Consider the following 9,186-nt stretch of genomic DNA (forward strand, 5'->3'; position numbering starts at 1 on the left):
TCTGCTCCGTACCCGGCAGGGAGCGCCTCGGCTCCTAACCACTGAATGGGACTGGGCTGGGCGGAGGAAGACGGTGCTCGGGGGTGGGGGAGGTGTTCCCCTGAATTCTCTTGGGAGGGATTGTCTGGGACATCTCCCTTCCCTTCAGGATGTGCTGAGCCATCCGGTCGAATGCCCCTCTCACCTTCGCTGTGGTTCTGCCGATAGAGAGAAGGGGAGGCAGGGAGGCCCCGGCACTTGGACAGGACGCAGCCCCCAAACACAAAGACACTAAACTCTCAAAGACAGAACCTTACACAACCAACACCCGACGACATTCACACACAAGTGAACACTCACAGCCTCAGCCTCCTGCTGCACACACAGACTGATCCTGGAGAGTCACGTGTAAACATACAGCCTCTTCTAAAAAGCAAATACGCACACTCAGACCCAGCCCTACAGACACGGAGACACCGCACCTCTGCACCTCTGCCCTGGCCCGTGCCCCGACCGCCCGAATCGCCCTCATTCACAAACGTAAACAGCCACTCAAGTGTCCTTACCCTGGTGCGCACGGCCACACTCAGGTGAGCACAGACCCCCACAGTGCTTCAAAGTCCCGTAAAACCTCCTGTCCTCTACTCAGAGACCCACAGACACACACACGTCCCTACAAATGGAAAAGTGACCTTTTATAGGCAGAAACAGCCCCGCGCCTCTGCAGACACAGGACCCCCAGTAGGCACAGCCTCAGTCGCGCGCGCGCACAGAGTGTGTCCGCACAGCATCGCCCCTGAAGGATACACCCAGGTACACAGCGACAGCCCCAACCCCAGCCAGTGGCGTCTGCCACCACCTGCACCCCCGCATTCCAGTCACTTATTGCTCTCAGACACAGGAGTTCAAAGTGAAAAGTTTCTCAAAAAAACTTTTTATACTAAGAGCACAATTGCAATGTGAAAGCTGGTGAAGTATGTGCATTTACAAGTGTGTGTACACACACACTCGCATCCTCAAACATTCCGGTGACCACAAATAACCTGTTCCCCCTCAAATATCTCTTTTGCACACAATAAACCCAGTCACTGCTCCTGGGGACTTTCATCCATGACAGGCTTGGCATTTTACAATTGTGGCTTCACTTTCTTTTAAAAATAATCTTATGAGGTAATGTCTCTTATTGTACCCATTTTACTGATGAATAAACTAAGGTTCGGAGAGATCATGTGATATGTCCAAACTGGTGCCACATAGCTAATGGCCAGAGGCCAGAACTCAAAGCCAGGTTCATCTGACATCAGAGCTTATGCTAAAATTCTAGGCTGTATGCATGACCATGCCCGCTCTCTGCACACACACATGCACAGATGCAGGCACATTTTTTAAAAAATTATTTGTCTGAAGGCCTGGATATGACTATTGTCCTCACTACTCACAGCCTAAACTTCTTTTCTCAGCTGCAAACCAAGAATAACGATAGTATGACCTTTACCTCCTTCTCCTCCTCCCCTTCTGGGTGGCTGGGGGAAGCAGGGGGTCATTGGACATTAAACAATGCTGCACATCTGCCAGATGTGTGAGTGCAGAACAGCTCCAGAAAAGGAGAAGCCCAGGAGGATGGTACTGGCTTTGCAAAACTTCCCAAGAAACAGGTGTGGAGGAGGCTTGAGCTGAAACTAGAGGGCAGAGGAAGTGTGGGTGGATTCAGGGGAGACAAGCAAGGATTCCAAGCAGAGACATGGCTACAAAGATGCAGAGGCTGGAGAACCAAGCTGTGGCGCTCCTATGAAAAGGAATGTGAAGTGTGCAACCTTGTTTGGTTAAGAGCAATAACTACCATTAACTGAGCATTCATGTGCCAAGCACTGTTTGACCTGCATTTCCTCTTTAACCCTCACAGCAAGAATGTTACATGAATATACTTATTTTATAGTTGAGGAAACAAGCTTATAGGAGCCACCTTTCAAGCTCTAGCCCTCAGACTTCAGAGCCAAGCTCTTACCTCCTATTTCCTTCTGCTCCTGAATTCTGATGAGGTGCTCAGAGAATGAAAACTGGAGTAAGAGACATTCAACCAGGCAGCAAAGCGCAAAGACTGCCGTGGTGCCCACCTCGGCACTGCCCCTTACGCCCAGTGTGGCCCTGGACACGTGATTCGGCCACTCTTCAGTTTTAGTTTCCTCATCTGTAAAGTGGGGGTGATAACGAAGTTCACTTCTTATGCTTATAAAATTTAAGCAAAGGATGAACATATGAAAGGGTTCAGAATTATCCCCGGCATGCAGAAAGCAGCCAATAAATATTAGCCATCATTACCATCGGGACTAGCTGCGCTGTCCACTTGTTATTCTACTAGATGCCACTTCAAATATTTTATGGAGGAAGGCAGAGCATAAATCAACCAAAAATCAAATATTTTCCTGAGTAACTTGCCTGAGGAAGCTGCAGAACCATTATTGCCACCCAGGGTTGCCTGACTTCAAAGAGGACAAAAATGAAATGACTTTGGAAAACTCTTCCAACAGTTCCTGCCTCCAGCGGGAAAGAGAGTCCGGAGAGGAGTGACCTTGGCAGAACCAGGACCAGCAAAGGTGATGCATCCCACCAGGACACTGGATTTCTTCCCACAGGGGACAGGGCGAGTCGCTGCGCTTGTTTCCTTGCTTGCAAAATGGGGATAACACTGACCTCTCAGGATTGTGGAGAAATGAACTGTCTATTAAAAACCAGTATTTTTAAAGTGTCGCCTCTCTTCCTGGCCCCTGTAGAAGCCCCTTACATGTAAACCATGGTGAGTAGTCGACACATCGACATCCTACACGGACAATGTCATCATTCTCATCGCAGTCCTTCTCCCGGTCCTTGAACAGGATGCAGTCATCTCATCCTCGAAGGTGAATTTTGCCGCCCTGCTCCACCTGAGTCTAGGCCCTTGGGCTGGGTTTGGAAAGAGGCTTCATTAGTAACTGGATAATTCTGCGGGATCGCCCCCAGCAGCGGTTCCACCCTGCCGGGAGGTAATTCTAGGAAGGTAATGTGAGCTGGGGGAGGCTGGAGACCCAGCGTCACATTTATTTACTCTGACAGCTAAATTGGTGAGCAAGGGGGGAAATCAGATGAAAGCCATTTCAGAGTAAATACTAAATACAAAATTTAAACATTCATGTTGTGACAAATGGGAAGGGGGCAGTGAGAAGAGGTACGGACGGCATGCCCCTCCCCACTCAGGGCCCTATCCTCACCTTGTCACCTTCCTGGGCATTTCCTGTTTGACTAGAGGAGAGAGCACGGAATGGGCTTATAACTGCATGATCCTAGGCAAGAAATTTGCCCCTGCTGGTCTGGGCGTCCTCCTCGGTAAAATGCGTGCGTGTTGTTCGAATCACAGGACTGGGGGAGTGATGGGGAGAGCTCTAGCCTTGGAGTCCCAGAGACCTGAGGTCAAATTCTAGCCCAGCCACTTCCTGGCTGGGTGAACTTGGAAAAGTCACTTAACTGAACGTGCGTTTCCTAAACTTTGGGGATAGTATCAACCTCAGATGAGTAGATGAGATGATCCATGTAAAGGAGCTGTTTTTTTTTGCAAATGTGAGCAGCTGTATTCCCCCTCAAAGTACCCTTCCCATGAGGACATTCACTGTGTAAGTTCACGTCAGCAGGCATTTACGAAGCACTCGCTCCAAGCCCGGATCCAGGCTAGGCAGAGGGAACACAGAGGAAAACAGTGTCCGGGGACACTGGGGAGAGGCAGCATTTGTAGTGCAGTGTCACAGGTGCTGCCCAGTGGGGACACAGGTGCTGGAGAAGCAGGGGGTGGGCACTGAAGCTGGCTTACAGGTAAGTATTAGGAAAGGTGTTCTAGGGGAGGTGACCTTTCAGTGACGTCCTAAGGGATGAGTAAGTGTGAGGCAGGCCAGGCCTGAAGAGAGTTGGATCAGAGTGGAGGAGTGGGTGCCCAGTGAGTGGTTTTCTGGGGGCGATGTCAGGAGATGAGGCAGGGGAGGGAGGGAGGAGCCACACTGTGGGGGGCTGAGCACTGAGCTGAGCAGGCTGGAGTCATCTGGAAAGCTCTGGGTCGAGGAGGCCAAGTTTGCAGGAAGCAGCATCCTGTCTGCAGATGCAGCGTGGTGCGGCAGTGGCTAGGGATCCTGGGTTTGGCGGCAGGTAGCCTGAGTTGATACCTGACTCCATTACACACTGCCTGGGGGACCCAAGGTGGGGGACATAAGCCGTGCAGCAAACTCTATGAGCTTCGTTTCCTCAACCACGAAGTAGACATTAACAGAGAGCCCAGTCACAAGTGCTGGGACAATTGCAAGAGACCAGGATGCTTCTCCAAATGAAGAGCTTGGCACTGGCCTAGCATCCAGGGAGCACTCAGTCACCCGGTGCCATTGTCATCTGTAAGGAGAGGGTGTAAAAAAGGCACAGGATGCACTAGCTAAGGGGGGAGTCCTCGTGGGGCTAGATGTTCCTTCCTCAGAGGACCCTGCCCAGACCACACTATTTGAAGTATTAATCTTTTCCCAGCAGAGTGTAGATAAGGCTTAAAAATAGGCTAACCTGGGATAACCTCGTAGAGCATGCTAAGGAATTTCAACCTCCAAATGTAAGCGGTGAAGGGCCATCAAAGGCTCTTATGCATGAAGATGACATGTCAAATCAGGGGTTTGGGAAGGTGACTGAAGCAGTGGCTTGGGGATAAAACTGAGTCTTGAAGATATTGCAATAACCTAAGGGACAGGGGAAGAGGCAGCTGCAGCGACAAGAAGAAGGCAAAGAAAATATAGTGAAGTTCTGGCAGGTGTGGCTCAGTGCACTGAGCGCTGGCCTGCAAACCAAAAGGTCGCCGGTTTGATTCCCAGTCAGGACACATGCCTGGGTTGCCGGCCAAGTCTCTCGGGAGCCACGTGAGAGACAACTGATCGATGTATCTCTCGCATCGATGTTTCTCTCCCTCTCTTTTTCCCTCCCTTCCCTTCTCTCTAAAAATAGATAAATAAAATCTCTTAAAAAAGAAAATATAATGAAAACAATTATTATGTGTTACTTTATTGTTATATATGGTCATGTATTATATACATTTATCCATAACATTTGTAGATAAATAACATTTATTAACTACTATACATTTATCTATATACACATATCTACATATAATCTAATATATCCAGTTGCCTAAATAACTTCCACATATTAAATAAAGCTTGATATAATATCAAATTATATAATATTAATACATATATTATAGATGCAATGTGATTCTGTGTAATAGCTATAATGTTAATATACAAAGCTGATCATTTAGGAGACTGGGCATGGGAATGGGAGAGCAGAGAATGTCAAAGATAATGCCGGGTTTCTGTCTTATTTATTTATTTATTTATGTATCTTCATCATGTTGTTGCCAAAGACACGGAATGCAGGTGCCATTGGGGAAGGACGTGGGGGAATAATGAGCTCAGCCCGTGTTCAGTGTACCCGGGGGAGGTTCCAGTGGGGGTGCCCTGGGTGAGCTGGCCGTGTGGGTCTGCAGCTCAGAGGAGAGGCTGGAGCTGAGACGGGAACCAGAGGCATCCTGGTGGGCTGGCTGGGGAGGCCGTCGGGGCTGAGATTTGACAGCCTGCAGGACCAACTGCACAGATGGAAGGGGGTTGACTCGTTTGCTTTCTGACTTCAGGAGGAAGCAACTTGTCCCCGAGGCTCATCTTAGTTTCAGTAAAAATCTTTTTTTTTTCTTAATTACAAAACTCATACATATAGTGATAAGCATGAAAACAGAATCAGGTATTTAAGAAGCAGAAAGGTGATAAACAGCCATGGGGGTGCTAAGGGTGGGGGACGATGTCTGTCAGACACACGGAGGCGTGCAGAAGGGACTTTCCAGGTAGAAGGAACACCTGGTACAAGGCCATGGGGAGCTGGGAGAGGGCGCCGTGTCTGGGTGGGCAAGCGTTTCCCTGTGGTTCGGGGAGAGAGTACGTATTCCGGCAGATTCTAGAAGCCCTCGCCTCCCTGGCTTCTCCTGTGGGTCTGGGTATTCGGAAGTGCCTTAACTCCTCTTCTGATGAGCTCTCTCACTTCACTGGGCTTTGTTTCTCCTCCAACATTTTTCTTAAACTTTTGCCTGGCTTACGTTTAAACATCCTTTGCCGCTCAGCTCAGGTGTTGCTTCCTCCGGGAAATCACCTATGTATGCCCTCACCTCTGCTTCCAGCTTGGTGAGGTGTCCATCGTCTGAGCTCCCTAGTCTTCCCGTTACCCTGGCACGTGACGGTGCACAGGGAACCAGGCCTTAGGGTCCTCCGCCCTCCACCCTGGTGCGCACAGGGTATCTGCTGAGTATGTCTGAGAAATCAATCCTTTCCCTTGAGTGGTCCCCCCAGAAAGCTCCCCCATGGGGAGAGGCCTGTTTTCAGAAGAGGAAAACTCAACTTGTTTTATTTTTAAGGCTAAATTTGAAATCCTATTTCTAGCTCGGAAAGGTCACAGGACACATCAGAAATAAAATGGCATTCTATACAATCAGCCCTCCCAGCCAAGTGAGGCCGAACGCACAGGAAGGAAGGTGCGGCCTCGTGTTCTGGGAGACATTCTGACAGGTCTGTTTGTTTTTTTTTCTCTTTTGAAACCTGGGATTCAAGTCTCTCTCCTGAGACCACGAAGGAGAGCCTGTCTGAGAGTGAAATCGACCCGGAGGAAAACACAATCAGGAGATAGACAGATTCCTGACCGTGTGGCTCGAACACCTGGGCTTTCCAGTCACACGAGCCAGCACGTGTCTTACCATAAGGCAGTCAGTCGGAGCCGGGCTTCTGTCACTCGAACTGAGTCCCATCCCGACTGATCTGCTCACCTGGGGGGGTGGTGAGAAGTCGGACTCAGACGTCCCCAATGCCAAAGCTCTTTGGGCCTTAGCTCCTCACACGTACCAGGGGGTTCAGTCCGCAGTCGTATAGTGTTTTTCAGAGCAGTGATGCCGCTAGGCTTGGAGAGCCGGAGATCTCAAAACACATACAAAGGATCAGAGAGGGGGTAAGGGGCCGGCAATCCTCACTGCACACCGTTCTTTTTCAGCTCTGGGCTGATTTCATCCCGTGCCCTTCACACCGGGACCTGTGATACACCACAAAGGTTTAGAAAGACACTTCCACTAATGGAATACGGTTCAGAGCAGGGGTCGGCAAACTTTCTCCGCAGAGGGCCAGATGGTACATATTTTAGGCTTTGTGAGTCATGGTCTTCGTCGCCCTGCTCAACTCTGACTGCAGTGGAAAAACCACCACAGGTAATAAGTAAACGAAGAGATACGGCTCCGCTCCAAAACAACTTACTTGTGGACCCTGAAATCTGAAATGCATGTAATGCTCATGTGTCATAAAATAGTGTGCTTGACTCTTTCCTCAGTTGTTGAAACATGTACGAGTCATTCTTAGCGTTGTGGGTCATAGAAAGGGTGCAGGCATTGGCTGACACAATGAACCCCAGACGCGGTGTTCGCAGGCCTGTGTTCTACCCAACGCTTGCACATTAACGATGTGATCCTGGCTAAGACTCTTCATCTCTCTGGGTTTTTTCCCTCTGGACAATGAGGGGGTTCTATGGGAGGGCCTTGAGAGGCCCTTCAGCTCTCAAGTGCCGCGATTCTGACTCGTCACCAGCAAACATTTGAGCAGCTATCATAATACCGGGTGTTGCTTTAAATGTTGGGGATGCAGCAGTGAGCACAAGTTCCTGCTAATATGAAACCGACATTCTAAGGGAAAAAAATTTAGGGTGGGAGTGGGTGACAAAGGTGACAGGAGTGAGAAGTACAGTTGGCACTTACAGAACAGTCACGCGGGTGTGAAGCACAGCCTAGGGAACAGCCGGTGACACTGTAACAGTTACGTGTGGTGCCAGGTGGGTACTCACCTGGTTGGGGATCACTCCTTAGGCTATGTAAATAGTTCAACCTCTGCATTATAGTGGGGAGAATAAGTCTCAGCACTGCACTATATACCTGGAGCTAATAAAAAATAGTATCAAATGTCAACAGTAATGGGAAAAAAGAATATGGGGTGCTAGTACGTGCTAATGAGACAATGATGAAGGGAAGGATTAGTGAATGACAAGGCTGTGATTTAAGAAGAGAGGTCAGGTGGCTTCTTGGTCACTATTTGCAGGGACCAGAACAAACGAGGGGGCTGAGGAACAGCCCACAGAAGGCCCTGTGACGGGAGCTCCCGGCATGCATTGGAGGAATGGGGAGGCGGGTTTGGCAGGAGCTCCCCGCATGCATCGCATGCATCGGAGGAACGGGGAGGTGGGCATGAAGGGAACACAGCCCGCAAAGGGAGACCGGAGGCTCTACGGAGGAGGCTCTGCGTCACGCACGCGTCAGGGGCGGGTCCTGCCGGGCCTTGCAGGGCTCTGGATCTTCTTCTAGGTGTGATGCAAAGCCACTGGGAAAGGAATGCCACGCTCAGATTTTAAAGGTTTGCTTTGGCGAGTGGGCAGAACATGGACTCTAAGGAAGCACCAGGGGAGGCGGGGGAGAGGTAGGGAGGCACTGCGGTCATCCAGGCAAGAGATGGCAAGGCTTGAACCAGAAGGGTAGTGCTGGCGATGGTGACGAGGGGGTGCATTCCAGGTGTGTTGTGAAGGTGAATCCTTCACGGTAAATCCTGTGTTGACAGGATTTACTGCAGGACTGGAAAGAAGCAGGAGAGAAAAAGGAAAAACAAGGATAAAAATGATGGGAACAAGTCCTATTGTAGGGACATAACGATTACATACCAGAAATAGTTAACATTTCATTTATGAGGCAAGAATTAATCCCGTCCTTTTGAACAGTAATATTAAAAATCAGTTATACTTGCTGGCTCAAAAACTGTCCTTACCTTAATAAGCAACAGGGTTGTAGAATATTTGGTTTAATAAAAGCTTTTGCTATTGATTTTGACAGGCTTTGAAATCTTTTCTAATGGGATCCTCTTTCCCCAAACTGAGATGCCAATCACAGAAAATCAACTGATTGGGGTTACATTTTGTTTGCATTTGATAAAATAGAAGCTGAGATTGAGAGAGAGTTCATACCTCTATCCTGAATTCTCCTTTTGTACAAATCAAAATAAGTGACCTAAGTTTAGCAAAACAGCGACAAATGTTAAAGGACAACTTCCTGATAAGTTAACATTTGCATTTTATAAAACTTTCACTAGA

This window comes from Phyllostomus hastatus, unplaced genomic scaffold, assembly GCF_019186645.2.
Source record: "Phyllostomus hastatus isolate PE091 unplaced genomic scaffold, TTU_PhHast_1.1 phas_contig_34, whole genome shotgun sequence".
Taxonomy (NCBI): Eukaryota; Metazoa; Chordata; class Mammalia; order Chiroptera; family Phyllostomidae; genus Phyllostomus; species Phyllostomus hastatus.